Here is an 8,707-nt window from a genome sequence, read left to right on the forward strand (position 1 = left end):
CTGCATGGCTAGCATGCAGAAACAACCAAATATAAGTGTGGTCCTAAATTATGACCAAGAGCCCTGGATACTCGTGCAAGGTGGCCTATCATTGGGGGGGGGGGGGGCAGAGCTTCCATTAGCATGGCCCAGAGGCCCTTCCATTATTTACCTCAAAACTCACCCCTGCTAAGCCACTCTCTGAGGGATCCTAGGAACCCTCTACTCCCCATCCCAAGCCTGCAACTTTGGACCAGCCCCAACCCCACAAGCCAACCATGTGTCTCACCCCACAGAAAGAATATACACTCAGACAATCCTCAATCTCCACGTTGAACTCTCAGCCTGAAGCCATAGTTGTCTTTTCCCTGAAGGACATCTCCAAATCAGTATTCTCTGGGGACCCTCAGGCAGCCCTGGAGTGGCTCTCTCCTTCCAGCTATGCCCAGAAAGCTTTCTACACAGTGGCCAGTATCACACGTTTCTCAAGACAAGTGGCAGCTTCTAGTATGCCTGTGTTCTTCCCTCTCTGGTTCCCTTGTGACACTACACCAAGGAAAGAGTACCACTGAGTCACACATGGCCTTGGGCTACCTCCCAGGGACTGGAGACAGAGAGCCATTGTCTTGCTTTGAGCTGAGGACAGTGCTGGGGAGGTGTCCATTCCCTGCATGTCCTGAAGCCATCTGAGTGTCTACCTGTCATCAGCTCCATTGTGTTACTAAACTGACAATTTCATGCTGAACATGGACAAGGAGATGGAACTTTCCACTGCTTTCATGGACTCTGAGTTCATGACGGAACTCAACACACTCATAAGCAGAGAACTGGGTTTCTGATACATGTGTCACACAGCGAATCAAGCTAGGAGTGGATGGAGCTGGGGAAGGCCAGACCCTGAGGATGGACACCAGAAACTGAGAGCCCAGAAAATCAGAGAGTGAGCTGGAGGGCTAGAGAACATCTGGGGAGGATTCGACTGGGTGGTAGGTGCAAAGACTATAGGGTAGGTGCAAAGACTATAGGCCCAGAGAGGAGGGTCACACAGCACCCAGGATGGTATCACAGGATCAGCAGGGCCAGTGGTGAGTGGTGGGCCAAAGAAGGGGCAGATGACCCAAGACAGGTCAGTCAGGCAAACCTCTAGCCTCCCACCCTCCTTTGCTCTCTGCTCTGGCCGTACAGCCCTTTGGTTGCCTTCCATAACACAACTCAGCACCATTCCTGGTCCTTTGCTTTGATGTTTCATCCCTGACATTCCAGGCGAAACAGGAGTCAGACCCTGGCGTGGGACAGGAGACTTTCCCCAGCTCTGGTTATGTAGCTCCTTTGCCAGTGGCCCATTCACAGGCAGGGAGAGGGTGGGTTCGTCTGAGCAGGTTCTCAGAGCCCCTCATCTAGGCACATACCTTCCCATGTGCACACATCAGCATCACCCATGGAGCATCTGTCGCACCCCCAGTGCGTCACACAGGTATTCCCAAACCTTTCCTCCTCGGCCCTCAGAGGCCTGCCAGCCGTTTATACCCATCACTCAGGGGGAAATAATGTCATTTCTATAACACTCACCCTCTCCACAGAAGTGCTGTAACCGTGCAGAGATGACATTGCGGGCAGCTCCGCTTGTGTGAGTGATGTAATCTTGGGGCGTTGCCTAGCAACCCCAACAACGTTTGGGAGACTCTGATTCTTGAGTGGGGTAAAGTCACATTTACACAGTTCAGTTAATCAGCTTCCCGGCAACTCCGCCAGGATGATCTCATTTTATTCATGATTATTTTATGTGAAACGCGCTTTTAGCTCTAAGAGAACACAAAGATTTAATTCAACACCCGCTATTGCTCTATGTTTCCAGGGTGTCGTTAACACGGCGTCCATGCAGATAACCATGGCAACACATGGGTAATTAGTGTATATGACGGGAGGTATTAATACAGAGCCGGCAGGCTCCCAATCAGCCCGATTACCACGTGTCATTACTGCAGTAATTACCTGCACTAACACGCAAATTGAACTAAATGGTCAATTGAAGTAAAGTGAATGGCTTTTTATTCTAGTCCCTAAATAATGTGTCTGCTTGGCTGAGTAGTTCAAGGTAAATAAAACTCTTAAATTGATGGCCTCGCTGCCACCCCTCCCTGGGTGGGAGAACTAGGCTCTGAGGGTCCCCAAGGGTCCTCACAGTTTTAGCAGGAGGTAATGTTCCCTTCCTCCAGGCTCTGTACCACCTCTCCACAAGAGGAAACCCGCCTCCGCTGTCCATGCAGAGCTCTGGTCCTCATTAACTATCCTCAGCCAACCCGCAAGGGTATCTCAGTCACCCCCAAGGGAGGGCATGGAACTTTCCAGAATGAGGGTGGAGGGCAAAAGGCAATGGCCTTCCTCCCAGCGATGTTTCCTTGCTCCCCTCGGGTAGGTGGGGCAGAAGCGAATCTCTGGCTTCCTGTTACAGGATGTTGGGGAGGAAAGGTCAAAGGTCACCCTGCCTTTATTAACAGAGCGTTTCTGAAATTCCATAAACTTAGAAGATCTTCAAACAGGAAGTCACACTGGACCTCTCAGAGAAGCACGCACATTCCAAGTCTGAACGCTGATCCCTTCACAGGGGATGGGGGGGAGAGTGGGGACATCAGCCGGGGGCCCTGGTGAGGAGACAATGAAGTCAAGACACAGAAATGGGGTCTGAGCATGGCAGTTTAGTCCAAAGCTCGGAGTCTTTGGAGTCCTTAGGTTTCTTCCAATGGGCCTGTCCCTGGGGCCACCTTCAAGGCTGGCCTAGAGGCCTAGGCAAAAGGATACCTTGAAGGCAAAGACCGGGTACAGGCCTCTCTGAGGAACCCTGCTTAAGCTGGAACAGGGAGGGTGAGGGCGGCTAAAGAACAGAAGAGACCTAGAGGAATGGGCCTCTGTGTGTGGGGTGGGGTGGGGGCGATGACCAGGTGTCCTGCCACACGGAGTGTGCAAACTCCACCACAGCCCTGCTGCTTCCCAGGATTGCAGTGTAGAGGTCATGGAGGGAAGGTCCTGTCTCTACGAAGCACACTAAGGTCCTTAGCTCTCCGAGTGAGGGCCCATCTGCCAGAACTGAGGTGACAGAGGACCAGAAAGACGTGAAAGTCACTCCATTGCAAAGGGGGTCTGTGCACAATTCTCACCTCACGGTCCCTGCACAAGGCATTGTGCACGCACAGATCCGTGACACGCCAGAGGTTACAAGGGTACTTACAGCAGTACCATCCTCCCCACAAACCTCGCTAGCGTGGTAGGCACATCAGCCTACAGGCTTCAGGTTAAGACGAAAGTGAGCCTGGACCTAGGACATGCCTTATGATCGGTGGGGACTGTGACTAGGGAGACATACAACACAGGCTTATGAAAGAAGAGAACAGAAAAGCCAGCAGCCCTGGTTCTGCATGTGACATCTGGGGACACTGCAGCCTGAGTGGGTAGCCACTCAGAAGAAGACTAATACCACTTCCAAGCAAGAGGCCTGTGCCCACGGGACAGGTCCACTCTGTGCCCAGTATCACAGCACTGCAGAACGCAGTAGCTGTTGACGCCAGATGAGGGGCCCAGGAACTAGGCTGGTGTTACTGAATAAATGTCCCCCACAGGCCCATGTGTTGAACTCTTGATCCTCAGACGGTGGCAGTGTTTAGGGAGATTTGAAAACTTTCGCAGGTAGGGCCTTGCTGGAGAAAGGAGGTTACTAATGGGTATCATGTCTCTGGTGCCTCTCTGTCTCTCCACTGAGTTGCTCAGCTGAACAACTCTGCTCCACATGTTCCCACTGCCACAATGTCCTGCTCAACAGCACGGGGGCCAGGTGACCAGGGAGCAAACACTTGAAACTGTCAGTCCAAATAAACCATCCTCCCTTTGGTTGTTTCTAGCAAGGGTTTCTGTCACATGACCTGAAAGCCAATTAATAACAGTCAGGGAACACCGAACTCGATAGGGCTAGGCAGGGCAGGACACATAAAGCAGGTGGAGACAACTCCTCCAAACCAAAAAGAGAAAGAAAGATTTTAAAACAGGAGAAGAAACACCAGGATCTGGGAAGATGGCTTGGTAAAGTGACTGCCACATAAGCATGAGGACCTGAGTCCGGATCCCCTACATCTGTGTAAAAAGTTGGGTATGATGGTGTGTGTCCATAGATCCAGTTCTGGGGCATAGAGACAGGCAGATTCCTGCAGCTCATTGACCAGCCAGCCTAGCCAAATTGATGAGCTCTTAAAAAATAAGGTGGAAAGGGTTGCAGAGAGCTCAGCAGTTAAGGGCACTAACAGCTCTTTTATAGAGGACCCAGTTCAATTCCCACGAGGAGGCTCTAAACCACCTTAACTCCAGTTCCAAGGGATCCAAACATCTTCTGGCCTCTGTGAGCACTGGAATATACGTCGTGCACACACACACACATGCATATAGAATCTTCAAAAAAAATAAATCTTTTTTAAAAAATAAAATAAAGAGACTGGAAAGATGGCTCAGTAGTTAAGAGCACTGGCTTCTCTTCCAGAGGACTCAAGTTCAACTCCCAGCACCCACATGGCAACTTGCAAACATTTATAACTCCAGTTTGAGGGAATCAGACACCCTCTTCTGACCTCCTAAGACACTGCACATATATGGTACATACATAGACATAAGAGAGAGAGAGAGAGAGAGAGAGAGAGAGAGAGAGAGAGAGAGAGAATCCTTAACACAAGACCTGAGGGCTATATCACTCACCTGTAAATTCTACTTGTGGAAGGCTGGCCACAATTCTAATCTTGCCCTGACTTTTCCAGAACACAGATCAGACACACTCTTTGATTGTATTGTGAGAATGACATAGTTTTAAAATTAAACTAAAAATAAATGAGACTGTTAAAGCCAGAAGGTAAGCAAGGGGCCAACGACTCAACATTTAGTAATGCAGTCAGGAACAGAGCAGAGACAACATATACTTTGTGCCCCAGGGACTTTGTGTTCGCAGCCCTAGAAAAAAGAGTACCTACGTATAGAGACGTGAACACACTGATCAAAAGATGAGAGTGGGATTCAACAGTGAGAAGAGCGGCCATGGAGAGCTGGTTTTACATTAGAGGCACAGATTTTATTAAAAAAGAGATTGGTGTAAACAACGCAGGAAGGGAGCAAGAATCTTATCTCAAAATTGCTGGGGCACACACCTTTGAGCCCAGCACCCAGCAGGCAGAGGCAGTCGGATCTCTGTGAGTTCAAGGCCAGCCTGGTCTACATAATGACAGCCTGTTGTTGTTGATGATGATGATGATGCTGTGGCTGGTTTTAAGTAAGATCTAGAGGATGAGGAGGATGTTGCCAAGCGCAGTCTTCTGGTCATGAACTCACTGAGGCTGTACTTACCTCCACCAAACCTACCCAAGATAATGCCAACAGGATCGGTCAACATGCCAACAGGCAGCACTGGCTGCATTCTGGGAGGGAAAACAAGAACAAGGAGAGGGCTTGAAGAGGGGAGGGAGCCTGTTGGGGGGACGTCTGGTTGGTTGTTTAGGAGGAGTAAAGGGAGAAAGGGGTGGGACTAATTAATATCCACTGTTTACATGTATAAAATTCTCAGGGCTGGAGAGATGGCTGAGTGGTAAGAGCACTTGCTATTCTTTCAGAGGACCTGGGTTCTGTTCTCAGCACCCTCAGGGCAGCTGACATCCATCCCTCACTCTGGTTCCAGGTGGTCTAGTACCCACATCTGGCCTCGGCAGGAACCAGGCACTCAGGCAGTACACTTACATAAATGCAGGCAAGATATATAGGCACATAAATAATTTTTTATATCTTTAAAGAATCAATAAAAGATACTCTATTTAAAAAGAAAGATCTGAAGAAGCCATCTTTGGTGGGAGGATTTGAAAGCTTCCCCTCTGACCCCAGAAAGGAAGTATTTCACCTCGTACTGTGTCCCTTCAGCACTGCAGGAGCAGCTGTGGCCAGTGCAATAAGATAAGAAAAACAAATAAAAGGTGGAAAGACTCCCAAAAAAGCAGGGACAAAACTGTCATTTTCACAGGTGGCAGGATTGTATACATAGACCTGAAATAACCTACTGATCAATCATCAGAAATGCTGAGTATAGCAGAATGTTGAATGCAAAATCAATGCACAATGTCATATTTGTACGTAACAGGACTCAACAGTGAGCTGGAGAGAGGGTTCGGTAGTCCAGAGTGCTTACTGTTCCTTCAGGTGATTGAAGTTTGGTTCCTAGCACCCATGTTGGGTGGCTCACAACCACCTGTAACACCAACTCCAGGGGATCTGATGCCCTTTTCTGGCTTCCAGAGTGCCTACATACATGCAGCACACACTCACACAGACAAACATTCATAAAATAAAAAATAAAGTAAGTCTTTAAAATACAGAACTAAGCAAATAGACCTTTTTTTTTCAAGGTTAGGGCTAGGGATGTCAGTGGAGAAATGATTGTTAGCGGGCTTGGAGCCTTGGATTCGATCCTCGACATGAAAATATATATTAAAATGATACAACTTAGCACAATATCAAGATAGCTCAGCTTCCTAGAAGTAAATCTGATTGAAGACTCAGGAAAAGGTTTGGAACTTTATTAATCAGTGCCAATGAACACATGAGTGAATGGGGAACGTGTGTCATACTCACACTGCAGGAGGTTCAATACCATGCACATGTTTTTTCTAAGGTTTTTCTTTTTTTCATTATTATTTCATGTGCATAGTTTTTTGCCTGCATGTATGTCTGTGCACGATATGCATGCCTGGTGCCCAAGAAGGCCAAAAGAGAGGGCATCAGATTTCCTGGAACTAGAGTTACAATTATGAGCCTCCATGTGGGTGCTGAGAGTCAAACCAAGATCCTTTGGAAGAGCAGCCAGTGCTTTTAACACCTGAGCCATCTCTCCAGTGCCCCACCCCCCCCCCCATTTTTTAGACAAGGGCTTATATAGCCCAAGCTGGCCTCAAAATCACTATGTGGCCAAAGATGACCCTGAACTTCTTTATTTTATTATGAGGTGAAGGGAGGCATGAATACTACTCTGTGGAGGTCAGAGGACAGCTTTTGGGAATAGGTTCTCCTTCCACAGTGGGCTCCGGAGAGCAAACCTTAGCCTGCTAAGCCACATTGTTGGCCCAGCCTTGAACTTCTGACTCTCCTACCTTCACCTCTCAGGCACTGGCATTACAGGCATGCACCACTAGACCCGTTTTACAAGGTGCTGGGAAAAGAATGGAGGACTTTGAGCATGCACAGCAGCTGCTCTGCCCACTTAGCTACAGCCCCAATTAGCTCCCTTCTCCCCACTTCTTAAGGTGGCCATTAAGATCACTGGTCTCAGTAAATAGATAGATAGATAGATAAATTAGTGAGTGAGTGAGTGAGTGGGTGGGTGGGTGGGTGGATGGATGGATGGATGGATAGATAAGTGAGTGAGTGAGTGAGTGAGTGAGTGAGTGAGTGAGTGAGTGAGTGAGTGGGTGGGTGGGTGGGTGGATGGATGGATGGATGGATGGATGGATGGATGGATGGATAGATAGATAGATAGATAGATAGATAGATAGATAGATAGATAGATAGATGATAGATGGATAGATAGATGATAGATAGATAGATAGATAGATAGATCACTTGTCTCCTTTTAATACAATTATTTTCTTCTATGAACTTCCCTTCATTTTTTTTTAAGTGCCACCACAACATCACACATTATTAGACCTTAGTTTTCATTAGCGTGGAGTGTTTTGTCAATCTCTTGGTCTTAACCATTTCCCTCTACAAGCTGTGTGGTCTTAGGCAAATAAGATGGAGGGGTGTCTGGAGCTTCAAGCTGACTGAGGATACACACTGCCCTGGGCCAGTCAGCTCAGAGGAAAGCTGAATTCCACTTCATCAGACCACCCTGATATCCTCTTCAGCTCAGCCCTTCTCGCAATGTCCTACCAAGCATGGTATTAGGACCCCAACCTTCCTGCTTCTGAACCTTCTTCTTAGTGACCAAGAGCCCAAAGAAAGGAACTTTCACCTCTGAGGCTGTGTCCAATGGCCCAAGAAAACAATGGTGAAAATGGTAGAAGCTTCCAACGTCCATCAGTGACCAGGGGCTGGGACCTGCTAGTCACCACCAGACCGCATTAGCCAAGATCACCCAGCCATAAAGGTCGTAGGTGAAAGTGGATGTGCAGGTCTCATGTTACTGGTTGACTCACAGGGGTGCCCAGAGCTCAGAAAATGCTTGTTGAAGGATGAAGTGAAATGAGGGGACCTGGTGGGGGTGATCTGTGGCTCTGGGGCATAGCTCAGAACCTTCTCCCTGCAGATTCCCTACCCAGTTCCTTCCACCTAGAATGAAGGTTGGCTTTGTGCTACTGAACCAAGATGCAAAGAGGCTTTTATAGAGGAATGTCAAGTCCTGACTCCCAGTTTCACCCTACCACCTGCTGTGGCCTGGCCATGGGGGCTGGCTTCTGTGCCAAGCTCACCCCAGGGCCTCCTGCTCTTCCTGGTGCATGGGATGAAAGTACCAAAGGATGAGCAAATAGAGGGGACTTAGAGCTCACGATGACCATAGACACAGTCACTACCCTCAGCATCTACCCAGGCCCATTGCTTCAACAAGCTAGGACCGGGTTTGCCTTTCCCACAAACCCCCAGGGTGCCAGGCAGTGGTGGCACACTTCTTTAATCCCAGCACTCAGGAGGCAGAGCCAGGCAGACCTCTGTGAGTTCA

At 48.6% G+C, this 8,707-nt stretch overlaps 1 protein-coding gene across 1 annotated transcript in view; it reads right to left on the reverse strand.

Annotated features, from left to right (window-relative positions):
* Rxra (retinoid X receptor alpha) overlaps window positions 1-1,567 on the reverse strand; it is a 188,166-nt gene extending 186,599 nt beyond the window's left edge. Inside the window, exon 1 of the mRNA XM_036184804.1 lies at window positions 1,549-1,567. The gene's annotated coding sequence lies outside the window, so the exon portion shown is untranslated. The remainder of the gene's footprint in view (window positions 1-1,548) is intronic.
* Between the last annotated feature and the right edge of the window lie 7,140 nt (window positions 1,568-8,707).

The sequence above is a fragment of the Onychomys torridus genome, chromosome 4 (genome assembly GCF_903995425.1).
Source record: "Onychomys torridus chromosome 4, mOncTor1.1, whole genome shotgun sequence".
Classification (NCBI taxonomy): domain Eukaryota; kingdom Metazoa; phylum Chordata; class Mammalia; order Rodentia; family Cricetidae; genus Onychomys; species Onychomys torridus.